The 13,677-nt window shown below is 33.1% G+C and overlaps 1 pseudogene; it reads left to right on the top strand.

The window, feature by feature from the left end:
- The first annotated feature begins 5,297 nt into the window (after window positions 1-5,297).
- On the top strand, window positions 5,298-10,591 carry LOC132296558 (rust resistance kinase Lr10-like; annotated as a pseudogene).
- Window positions 10,592-13,677: the final 3,086 nt, after the last annotated feature.

Raw genomic sequence — 13,677 nt, 5'->3', positions numbered from 1 at the left:
ATGACCGAAAAACGAATACCATTAAATTTTTTTATTTTATTTATTAGGTATAAATATAGACCAAGATCCTTACAACCCAACTTTTGAATGAGATGGATATTTTATGCTAGGTTATTTTTATTAAGTAGTTATTAATTTTTATTAGGTATAAATATAGACCAAGATCCTTACAGCCCAACTTTTGAATGAGATGGATATTTCATGCTAGTTATTTTTATTAAGTAGTCATTAATTTTTAGACTATATATTTTTAACATTTCTAGCAATGACTTGGTAGTTGGTACTGGTCCATATGGTCATACCTGAACATCTTAAGCGTTGACTCACCATGTACATATTATGGGAAAAAAATTGTAATTAGTGGCCTGAACCATTCATTATAAGGGATTCAGAAATAAAAGAACCATTCATTATAAGGGATTCAGAAATAAAAGATTTATTAGATGATTGATATCTACAACAGATCAAAAGTAAGTGTGAATTTTACCTTAAGAGATTGCAAATTATATATACTTCATTTTTTAATTTATTTAAATTAAATTCTCCCTATTTCAACTTTTCTCCCTCTAAAATTTAATTCTCCCTATTTCAACATTTCTCACTCTAAAATTTATTTTAATTAAATTCTCCCTTTTTTCATTTTTACTAAGTAGTCGGTATTTTTTCGATGACATATGAGGAGTCATTTATTAGAAACTAGTTAATTGGAAATCTTTTTCCAAATTAAAGTATTCAATTTGGAAAAATTCTTTAATGATGTTCACATCCAATATGATCTAGATCTACACGTTGCCTATTTTAAGCCAATGGCATTGTATCACTTCGAACAAAGACTTGAGTCACTTGATAGCTATTTGCAGTGATTCGTACTGTCGCTAGTTGACTTGCTAATATAATGAAAAAATAATAATATTTTTAAGAAGTTAAATTCTAAATAATAGACACTAATTTTAGAATGGAAGAGTAAGAATCATCAACCATCATTCTTCTTTCTTTAAGGCATGGTAAACATGTGTTGGAGGATCTCTAATTTCTGGTGCATTCAATTTTTTATTTGAAATCAAAATTATTTTAAAACTATTTTAATTACTTCATATAAACTTCATATAAGCCTTTAAGAGACAATATCATGACACGCACAGGTATAGCCAACTTGAAATAAGTTGAGACCTAAGTCAAGATTTTGATGCAGGCTTTAGATCTTTTTCAAAAGTAGCTAGCGGTGGTCTTGTTTTGAGAAATTCTTATGGTCTCCAATTAGAATTGCATCTATTTTTACTTCTCATGTAGCTAGTTCAGAAGTCGCTGAGGCTTGGGTTCTCCGTGAAGGATTGAAGTTGCTAATCCAATGGGGTTATGATAAGGTAGATATAGAAAGTGATTGCTTATCCATCATTTTTACCCATCCTCAGGACCCCCTCTCATTTCCTTTAATGGAAGATATCCAGTTCATGTTGCAGAAAAATTCTCATTTTCGACTTGGGTGGATGCCAAGGGAAAACAATTCGATTGCTCACATTATCAGTCAATTGGCAATGGCCTATCTGGATACTCTAGACCATAGTGCTTAGTGGTTTCGTTTTGTTTTTCTTTTTTTGTGTTTTCTTTGTTTGTTGGACGGAAAAAAATATATATATATATTCTTGGAAAAGACTTAGTAAAAAATTAAAAATACATTAGAAACAAAAATGAGAAAAAAATAATAATAATTAATTGAAGAATCAAATGTCTGAAGAAATAGGTATGTAACTTTGACAATTTTGAACTGTTTATCCTAAAGTACTAGATTGAGGAAGTAAACAAGGAAAAAAAAAATTAAATTAAATTTATAATATAAAGGGTAATTATAGTAGGTGATGTTTTAATAAGTTTATGACCTTCCCAAGTGGGAAAACAGAGTTTGGAGACTACTTCTCGGAATCACAGTCGAAAATAGCGCTACGTCAACCTCCGCAATGAAGCTTTGGTCACAGGTTTGTGTTTAATAGCCTCTAGTTCTTCAATCAATAGGTCAAGACTCATTCTCAAAATCTGCTGCTACATTAATCTCAAGCAGTATGGAAGGTATGATGAACTTTATGAGAGTGTTAATCCACCATCCAACCAAAACACTAACATTATTATTATTATTTGATTAAATTTTAAAAGCGGAAAATTATTCATCTTTTATTGACTTTGTGATCACATTAAAGTAATTTTATTTGATTTTGAAATTTTAATATTTTTTTAAAAAAAATTTAATTAAATTATGCACACCAATTAGGACAAAAAAAAAAAAAAAAAAAAAAAAAAAAACTTTATTTAACCGTGGACTTTTTGTGTGGACGTGATTAATTCAGAAGGCCCTCCTCTCTGGTGTATACTATACTTTTAGGAGCTTTGTGTACGTGAACCTTCTTCATGTGGCAATATCCTTAACATAACCCACCCTTTCCGATTAAAAGGCGATCCACCCTATTGCGGCAATACCAAGTATGAGCTGGTTTGTGAAAACAATATTTCTACAGTAACTTATTTCCATTCCAAAAAATACTATGTTCAAGCTATCAACTATCACAACTTCACTATCCGTCTAGTCGATGCCCATGTACTACTGCCCAATAACCATAATTGCTCCTCCTTTCCTCGTTACTCTTTAACCCGATACAATTTCAGCTTTTATAAAGACCCCCCCTATACCATTTCTAGAGACCCAAGGTACCCATACCCAGAGAAGAGTATAACAAAGCCTATAAATTTTTTAAGTTGTCCAAATCCATTGAATTCTCCTCTCTACGTTGACTTATCTCCTTGTATGAATATAGGAGGAGGAGGAGAATCTCTGCTTCTACCAACTCCTCTACAACTGTTAACACCTAAAATATAATTTGAGGCAATTAGGCCACGTGGTCAAAAAAATTAGGAGGTCTGAACTTTGGTCAACCCATGATCGTCAAGGCGAAAGATTAATCATAGTGATCCGATTTAAGGCTGAGAAGGAAGAAAAGTGGAATTTTTATGCCATTAAAACTGATATGAGGTTCCGAACTCATAACCGGCCATGATTGGGACTCGGTCATCATGATCATGAGTTTAGGCCAAAATCTTCTTAGTCACTATGGTCATGAGAGTCTCAGTCTCATGGTCATGAGCTTAGGCCATATATCCTCTCAGTCATCATGATCATGAGTTTAGGCCAAAATCCTCTCAGTCATCATGGTCATGAACATTAGGCCAAAATCTTCTCAGTCACTATGGTCATGAGAGTCTCAGTCTCATGATCATGAGTTTAGGCCAAAATCCTCTCAGTCATCATGGTCATGAACATTAGGCCAAAATCTTCTCAGTCACTATGGTCATGAGAGTCTCAGTCATCATGATCATGAGTCTCGGTCATCATGATCATGAGTTTAGGCCAAAATCCTCTCAGTTATCATGGTCATGAACATTAGGCCAAAATCTTCTCAGTCACTATGGTCATGAAAGTCTCAGTCTCATGGTCATGAGTTTAGGCCAAAATCCTCTCAGTCATCATGGTCATGAACATTAGGCCAAAATCTTCTCAGTCATTATGGTCATGAGAGTCTCAATCATCATGATCAAGAGTCTCAGTCTCATGGTCATGAGTTTGGGCCATTTTTCACTCAGTATCATGATCATGAACTTAGGCCATATATCCCCTCAGTCGCTATGATCATGAGCTTAGGCCAAAATCTTCTCAGTCACTATGGTCATGATCCTCTTAAGTCACTATGGTTATGATTTTCAGTCTCAATGGTCATAATCATGAGTTTTAACCAAATTTCACTCAGTTACTATGGTCATGAGAGTCTCAGTCTCAATTATCATGAGTCCCGACCAAAACTCTCAGCGTCACAATGACTAAGACTCTCAGTCACAACTTCCTCAGTCACAACGGTCATAATCATGAGACTCTCAGTTATAATGGTCATGATCCAAAATCTCTCCAAAGTCTCATAACCAGCCATGATCAAGAGTCTCGACCATTATTTCTCTTGGTCACAATGATCATAAGACTATCGGTCATAATGGTCATGATCATGAATCTTAACCAAGATTTTTAGTCACTATAGCCATGATCAAAACTCATGACCAAATATAGTCATGATCAAGGGTCTCGGGTCATAATCACTTGAGGAATCTTTGGGGTAATTCAAATGAAGACCGGCTGTGAATCCCAATGATTCAAGAACCCAACAAGTCAGGTCTGGAAACATAAAGAAAGCTTGAAATAGAAAAGGACAACTTGACAATATCAAAAGTTCAGAATTACAGATGGAAGGTTCTCACTTACATCTGATGAGGAAAGTCAGAATTCTCAGTAATCATATGACTACAGGCTAATGTACAAATCAAGCTAGACATGACAGGTGCAGAGAGCTAAAAATTGCTTAAAGACCAAAATTATCAAACATGAAAGAAAAGGCACCACTTAGTCAAAAATACTATGTCAGACATACTTGTATCTGCTTATAGAGGGATGTGCAAGTCAGTCAACCTGACCAGCTCAGCAAGGTGGTTAGGAAAAGTCACTTTCAGCTTACAACCAATCAATTTCTAGAGAAATGGTTGAAAGGGACAACACCAGGTGGAAGCCTCTATAAATACCCACTCAAACCTCACAAGGAAGGGGTCGAAGACCATTTCTAAAGTTCAACCTTTAGCATTCATATCACTTAGCACTTATCTTTTATTTCATCAAATTCAATTTAGCACTTAGCTTTTATTTCAGCAAGTTCAGTTTAGCACTATCAGTTTATTACTTAGTTCATCTTTCAGCATTCAATACTTTAGTTTCCACTTCAGTTAAGAGTTTGTAATTCATTCATCATTGTAATCAGTCAAGTTCAATGAAGAAAGGTTTGCAGATTCAGGTATATTTATTGTTCAGTTGATTTGCTTATAATTGATATCTATCCTGAATGTTTAAAGTCCTTCCTTAAAGGCAATAGTAACCTTAAGGAGAGGGTCATTCCTACTCTCCAACTTTCACCTGAATCACCTTAGGTCGGCAACCTGACCCGATAGGAATAGTTTGGCAAGAAATATTCGAGTCCATCAGGACTCTGGCACGCCTGCGTTCTAGGTCAGCCATTCATTGGCTAGCGACCTCAGACCACTTTGTGAGCCAAACAACAACTTCAAGGAGGAGGCATTATTCTTATGCTCATATTGGGTACCTAAATGCATCAAGTGTGATGGAATTGTGCACTATTGACCTTATTTTTATGACATCGTTGCCGGGGGGGTTCACCCAAACCTTTCATTTGCAAAACTCCGAAGTGCCATGCTCTTTTATGGATTTGAGCTTTTCTGGTTTATGGATCAATGTGGGGACTGCACTCCAAGTTCTTGCTACCTTGATCAACAGGATCACTTACATTGCTACCTTGAACATGTTTGGTAAGACATGGAATTTTTTTTTTCTTTTTTTCTTCACTCCAAAATTTTAATATTTTTTATTATATTGATAGTGAATGAATTACCAAACATGTTCATAGTGGAACTACAAGATGAAATGAATAATTTTTTAATTGTTTTTATATTTTAACTTAAGTTTTTGTATATTTGTCATGCTAGTTAAAATTTATTTATCAGGTTTAATAAAAACCATGACTATATACCTATTGTGACTTCTTTATATATATTCAGTACCAACCATTCTAGAAGCTTCATTTTGCAAACAAAATTTTTAATTACCCAAAAAAAAAAAATCTATCATAGAACCTCACTCTTTACTGGAAAGGGTATAATAATACGTTTTGACAGACTACCCTCATATATATATATATATATACATATATATATATTATGCACGAGGGGCGACTTAGAGGTGTTGATTGCTTTTTCTTCTTGTGTTACTTCTTGCACTTTGTTGAAAACTACTCTTTTTCTTTTTTTCTTTTTTTTTTTTCAAGGCAACGGATGAAAAATACTCTTGTTACTTCTTTCTTTTAAATTTTTTATTATTGGCATAAAATTCACACACCTATTTTATTCCTTTGAAAACTCGAACCCTCACCATCCACTTTGAAAAGTAAAAACAGATACTTTCTAATTGCTATATGTCATTAGTTAGTTTGTCCTTACAATAAAAAATAAAATTATTGTTACGAGGACATGTACATATGCTCTTGATTTGTATATTGTCAATTTAGGGCTGACAATTTAAGCCCAAATTTATTAAATCGTTCAAATTCGTTCATTAAAATTAACTTATTTGGATACCCAAATTTAAATGAGTGGGTAACAATAGGTAAAAAGTGGGTACCCATAGAATTGAATGGTCAATAATAAATTAAGAGTGAATTTTCATCTTAACTCGCTCAAACAAAATTATCTTTTCTTTATCCTCCGTTTTCTGCCTCTCTCCTTCCCGTTTACCTTTTACTTTTCTTTTTTCACATTTTTTTCTTTTTTTTCTCTCTCATATCCCTTTCTCTCTCTTCTCTCATCTCTTCCCTCTTTCTTTCTCTCTTTCCTCTCCTCCTGCTGCTTTTCTTTTCTTTTTTTCTTGTGTTCTCTCTCCTCGCTGGTTCTTTTCTTTTCCCTGTGATAACTCTCTCTCTCTTCACTCTTCCTTCAAATTTTTGTTTTAGTATATAAAATAAATGTACAGTGACTTCTCAAAATAAGTAAAAAGAAAAAAAATTGTTACTCTAGAAAAAAATTAATGTAAGAATAATTTTTTTTTTTTTTTTTGGACAATTTATGTCTAAAAATATTTGGGTTATTGTGTTGGGTGTGGGTTCCACTTACCCATTTAACACCCAACCCAACCCATTTATGACCCATTATAAATGGGCTGATAATGGACCATTGACCTATTCATTATCAGCCCAATCATGACCAGCCCAAAACCCGCTCAATTGCCACTCTATGTCAATTGGTGGTACTCCAGCTTGTGAAGTTTTGTCTTCTTAGAGAACACTGGAGTGGCTAAAAAAAAGAAAGAAGATCACCGGATATATATATATATATATATTTTCGAAAGTTACCTAGAGGTATATTGCTATCACTAGATTATTCTTATATGTGTGCATGTGTGTGTTCTTTCTTCCGGACAATTTAGGTATGGATTCATCTTATAAATTTTTCATTTATTTAGTAAAATTATGTTATCTCTGATTTTATTCATATATGTATTTTTTTTTTTTTTTTTCTGGACAATTTAGGTATTCTGTACTTGGTGCGTGACATTATTATTAATTGCGGTAAGAATTCTTTCCCAGCAAATCACATTTAATGCAGGTGCCTATTGTAGTGGACCACGCCTTGGTAAACTGTTAAGCGGCAAATAAAACAAGTAACAAAATTAGATGTGAGTGAGTTTGTGACTTGACCAAAACTACAGTAACTCATGAGATCTCAAGAAACCCTAAGATGGAGTAATTGGCTTTTAGTTACAAGGTACATTTGGCACAATTATTTCCAGTTTTGTTTATATTCCTCACTTCTTTGTGAATGTTTGCTTGTTTTTCAATTTTTTATTGCAGTGTACTTTTCGGCGGCACTTGTCATTGGTAAGAATCCATATCTTTCAACACTTAAATATATATATAAACACACTTAAAGTAGAAAAATTGTGAAAAATATGTCCTGTATACCAAGAAATAGGACAAATTATAGATTTAAAAAATATCTGTAATGTAAAGCAGTCTCTTCTACTATGGTCATGATTATCTTGTAATATGCCTCCACAGGATTAAACATTGCAATGCGAATTGTACGTGGAATTCCATTCGGATTGACGATCTTAATCTATAAATTGCGAAGAAGGCATTTATCAATGTTGGATGAAATTGAGGATTACTTATAAAGTCAAAATAAGCTCACTCCTATTAGGTACTGTTACTCGCAAATTAAAACGATGACCAATGGTTTCAAGGACAAATTGGGTGATGGAGGTTATGGTTCAGTGTATAAAGGAAAGCTTAGAAGTGGCAGCTGATCGGCGGTCGAAATCAATTATAAATCAACCCTCTTCGCAATAGCACGAATCATTGTAAAATAGGGCTATTGGACGGGTAAGTCAAACCACTGGGACTGCGCTAGTCTTAAGGCAACCTAAGTATCTAGAGTCATTTTAGAATGATAAGGTGTAATAAGGAGTTGTTGATTGGTTTGTCACTAAGCTAGTAATTGAAGTGTGCATAAAACAAGAATGCTAGTAAATGAGAGTTAGAGATAATAAAAGGGGAAACTAGGGAAGTGAATCCACCTACGCCCTAAATACATGCTAAATCAAGACTAAATTGGGGATAAACACTATATAAGTAATGATCAAGAATTATGTAGCAACACATAGTTGCTTCATAACCAATAAAAAGTTCATGAAATTAAAACAAGAATGGTCTATCAAAAGACAACACATTTGAACTACCTAGACTATGGTGTAGTATCAAATACATTAACTTAAGCAAAAGACCATCAAGCATTCAATCACATGATGAAGCACATGAAGGTAAGAATCAAGCATAGTCCATCAAAGGAGGTACCTAAGCAATGGAATATCAAGTTTCAAAATCAACATGCCATGAAAACCATTCATAGTTAATATCTTCATTGTCACTATGAAAATAAAAGCAATAAGACAAATGTAAGAATTATCAAGACAAGCTAAATAACTCACATCAATCATTTAAACGTGAATATTCATTACAAGAAGTAATAAGCTCTTAAACTATGAAAAGACCAAAGTTTATACATTATAATCCCCAAAATAGAACCTAATCTAGAACATGAACAAAAGGGGAGGCTTCATCACCTCCCTAGATGGAGGTTTAGCTCTCCATTGATACAAAAATAGAAGAAGAAGAAGAAGAATCCATCTCCATTTTCGAGCTCCTACTGTAGCACTCAAGAACACCACCCTCTTTGCTCTCTTCTCTCTCCTCTAATCTTCTCCAAAAATGAAGGATAGCATATGTGTGGCATTTGGTTGCCTAATATCCTTCAACAAAGTCCTCTCTCTCCCCTCCAAAAACATTGCCAACCACTTCATAAAAGAGGGAGATTCAAATTGAGGAAACCAATGAAGCAAGTGGCTGAAAATGAGGAGTCCCGAGCTGCATTCTGCCTGAATCTCGAGTGCTCGAAATAGGGCCTCGAGCACTCAAAAATGGAGCAGATTGCTCCATGCTTGCTTTGCTTCGCCCGGACCTACTTTGGTAAAATGGCTATAACTTTGTGCTCTAAACTCTAAATGACAAACCGTTTGAAGATTTGGAAAGCTGATTTAGATATCTAAAAACTTTATGTTTTGGTGGAGATCCAATTCTCAAGTCTGGTTGATCGAAATTGAAGAGCAAGGTAGAAACTCATTGCTGCCAGGCAGTTCTGAGCACCTCTAATAAGAAGATCATAACTCTCTGCTCCAAACTTCGAATGACAAACCGCTTGAAGATTTGGAAAGCTGATTCAGAGCTCTAAATCTTTCATGTTATGAAGGAAGTCCAGTTCTCGAGTTTGATGGGTCAAAAATGGTGAGCAAATCCGGATTTCACTGCTGCCAGATTCAGCATTGCACCTTCCTATGTTCAAAACTCCACAAAGCATCATTTTTGCTTCCTTTTTGCAATTTAACCTGAAAATGTGCAAAAACATACAATTGGAGATAATCTATATAAAATACACAAATAAAGAACTTAATTAATGCAATTTAGGGCGCTTGAATATACAATATTCGGCGCTTATCAGCAGCCCTGTAGCAATCAAACTATTGAGTAAGCCTAAAGGTAATGGGCAGGAATTCATCAATGAAGTGGCTACCATTGGAAGAATTCACAATGTCAATGTGGTCCAACTTGTTAGATATTGTGCCGAGAGGTCTAAGCGTGCACTTGTGTATGATTTCATACTTAATGGATCTCTTGAGAAGTAGGTTTTTTTAAGAGACGGAGAACCACTATCCTTGAGCAATGAGAAAATGTACAAGGTTTCTGTTGGAGTGGCACGTGGGATTGAATATCTACATCGGGGTTGTGACATTCAAATCTTATATTTTGACATCAAGCCTCACAACATTCTCCTTGATGAGAATTTCACTCCAAAAGTTTCTGATTTTGGGCTTGCAAAATTGTTCTCGACAGATGATAGCATTGTGTCTCTGACTGCAGCAAGAGGAACAATGGGTTATATGGCTTTAGAATTGTTCTATAAAAGCATTGGAGGTGTTTCATACAAAGCTAATGTCTATAGTTTTGGGATGCTGTTGCTGGAAATGGCGGGAAGCAGGAAGAATTTGAATGCATTTGCTGATCATTCAAGCCAAATTTACTTCCCTTCATTGGTATATGACCAAATTATTGAAGGAAAGGACATAGAAATAGGAGATGCCAATGAAGAGGAAAGGAAGGTTGCAGAAAGGATGATAATAATGGGATTGTGGTGCATACAAATGAAGCCTAGCGATCGTCCTTCGATGACCAAAGTTGTGAAGATGCTCGAGGGAAATGGTGAACTCATGCAAATGCCTCCCAAGCCTTTTCTTTATTCAAATGAGATGCCTGAAGATATTGGAATCCATACAGAGCATTCAATTCAATTGGGTGATTCTATTGATTCTATCACATTAGATATAAGTGCTTGACATATAATAAAACAGAACCACACAAGGAAATAAATGGGGCAGTTGCGCCCCTATTGAACTGTTTGTTATTTTAATACTATATGTATATTATTTTATAATTGTGAACGTATTGTCTTCGAAACTTGTTTATAAATATTTATCTTTGAACTTCTCAACCTTTTTATATATATGTCAAATTATCTCTTTTCTTTTCCAAATTCTATGTCCCCTCCTTTTCATGACCATAACCAAGCTCATCTAGCTCTTTTATTTTAGCCAGCTTCTCTTTCGCTCCTAAGTGGGCTAATTCCATTTTTTAGCCAATATTATTTTTTTTTACAAAAAAAGATTCTTTTTTATTTTAGAAAAAGGTAAGTGCAAGAAAAAGTGAAGAATTTTGTTAACGTCAATGGATTGATTGAGAAAAGTATTTAACATTTTCGTTTTCGATAAATAAAAACATTTTACATTATTCATAATGAAATTGAAAAATATAAATTTATGGAAAAGAAATACTACAAATCAATATAGAAATTTCATTATTTGTTGTTTTGGAAAAAGAAATATATAGATTCATAATGATTTTCATTGAAGTAAATTTTTGAGTAGTACGTATTGTTGTTAACTATTTACAAAACATTGTATCGTTATAAAGTGTAATGAGAAAACCAATTTCTTCATTCATAAAATCTCTCATTAATGATCTTAATTGTAGGCGGTTGGTGTTTCTCCAATGGGTAAAAAATAAAAAATAAATAGGTGGAAAAAGAATTGGTTAACATAAAAAAAATACCCCAACACTTGCCTTCTTTTTTGTTTTATTATAGGGTTTGACATCAATCAAAGACTTCTGGCCGGATAAATTTGCTGGACAACTAAACATTGTTGACTTGTCAACTAAAAACTACTTCAATGATAGGTGTGGCGACTTTGTTTTATTTTTACATGTCAAAGTTACATTCTGATAGGTGCTATAGTATCAAAATGCTATATTTTAGCAATTCTGTTCTAATAGTGCATTTTATTCAAAATGCTATTTTTTTGACATAAACACCATTTTTTTTTTTTTTTTTGGTAAATAATCTAATTTTGGTTTCTTTATGATCTGAATTTAAATTGATCCATTGATATTTAATTTTAGTTCTTATTATAGTGATATCTGTTTTTATGTTCTTATCTTTGGGGTGTGTGTGTGTTTTTATTTATAAATTCTTCTAAATTCTTGCTTCATGGTTCAATTCTTAACTGGTTTAATTGACTTGATAATCAGTTCGACCAAATCGATTGTCAATCCTGCAATGATGATGATAATGTTGATGAACTGAGAGTTGAACACCATGAATATGATGAGGTTTGATCAATAGAAATCAAGAGGAATTGCATAATAGACTTGTATTGTTATTTATAAGAATTGTTTCAAGATGAACATATGAGGATTATTAGAGACACTGTGAATGCATAAAAGAAATAATTATCAAGGAAACAAGTGAAATTGAAGAATTTACATCCAATTATATAATTGAAGAACAGAGCTCCAATTTATATCAAATAATGGAGTTTTCTATTCGTAAATTCAAAAAACAATAACTAATCCAAGCATCATTTTCTGTTCATTGTATTATAGTTTCGTCATATTGCAGTATAACATATTGGGAAATTTTGATTTTGGTGACCAAAGAGCAGATATATATATATATATATATATTTTTTATTTTTTATTTTTTTGCTTTAGACTGATCTTAAACTCATAAAATTGAATATATATCTCCGAAAATTGAATAACGAGATTAAGTGAAACTACAAGTAATAGATTTTGAGAGAGAGGAAATTGAACAGCTAGGGAAAACGGCATATATACATAAAAAAATAAATAGATTTGAGAAGATATATTATATATATATATACATATATGAGGATGAGAGGGGAAGAAGAAGTACAGATATGAGAAAAGAAAATACAGGAAACGTTATTTTCTTTCTGTCGCCCCTTTTCTTTTCTTTCTGTCACTGTTCTCTTCTCTTTCTTTCTGTCGCAGCGCCATTCTCTTCTCTTTCTTTCTGCCGCCCTAGAGAAATAATAGTTGTTATTTGTTATGCTACATTTGGCACAAAATTTAGAAAAGTTATATTTTGGAAGTCCATTGGAGAGCCCATTTTAAACTCACCTGCTATATTGTGAAATTGGCAACCCATTTAGCACAGCATTGGGGTTGCTCTCAGGTGTTTTTCACTTATTAATTATAAGTTTGAAATTACCATAAGACCCTTACATTATCATTAACCTTAGTATCCATATTTTTGGCCCATGAGTAAGTTATCTGAAATGACCGAAAAACGAATACCATTAACTTTTTTTTATTTTATTTATTAGGTATAAATTTAGACCAAGATCCTTACAGTCCAACTTCTGAATGAGATGGATATTTTATGCTAGGTTATTTTTATTAAGTATTCATTAATTTTTAGACCATATATATTTTTAATATTTCGAGCAATGACTTAGTAGTTGGTACTTGTCCATACTGACCACACCTGAACATCTTAAGCGTTGACTCACCATGTACATATTATGGTAAAAAAATTGTAATTAGTGGCTGCACTATTCATTATAAGGGATTCGGAAATAAAAGATTTATTAGATGATTGATATCTATAGTAGATCAAAAGTAAGTGTGAATTTTACCTTAGAGATTTAAAACTATATATACTTCATTTTTCAATTTATTTAAATTAAATTCTCCCTATTTCAACTTTTCTCCCTCTAAAAGTTACTTCTTACCATTTCAACATTTCTCTCTCTAAATTTTATTTTAATTAAATTCTCTTTTTTTTTTTTTTTTTCATTTTTACTAAGTAGTCGGTATTTTTTAGATGACATATGAGGAGTCATTTATTAGTAACTAGTTAATTGGAAATCTTTTTCCAAATTAAAGTATTCAATTTGGAAAATTTCTTTAATGATATTCACATCCAATATGATCTAGATCTACACGTTGCCTATTTTAAGCCAGTGGCATCTATCACTTCGAACAAAGACTTGAGTCACTTGATAGCTATTTGCAAATATACGTTGCTAGTTGACTTGCTAATATAATGAAAAAATAATAA

The sequence above is a fragment of the Cornus florida genome, unplaced genomic scaffold, assembly GCF_030987335.1.
Source record: "Cornus florida cultivar Cherokee Brave unplaced genomic scaffold, ASM3098733v1 CherokeeBrave_3.0.0_Hap2_Chr02, whole genome shotgun sequence".
NCBI classification, from domain to species: domain Eukaryota; kingdom Viridiplantae; phylum Streptophyta; class Magnoliopsida; order Cornales; family Cornaceae; genus Cornus; species Cornus florida.
The sequence above is the reverse complement of the archived record's forward strand: the minus strand, read 5'-3'. Positions and strand labels throughout refer to the sequence as shown.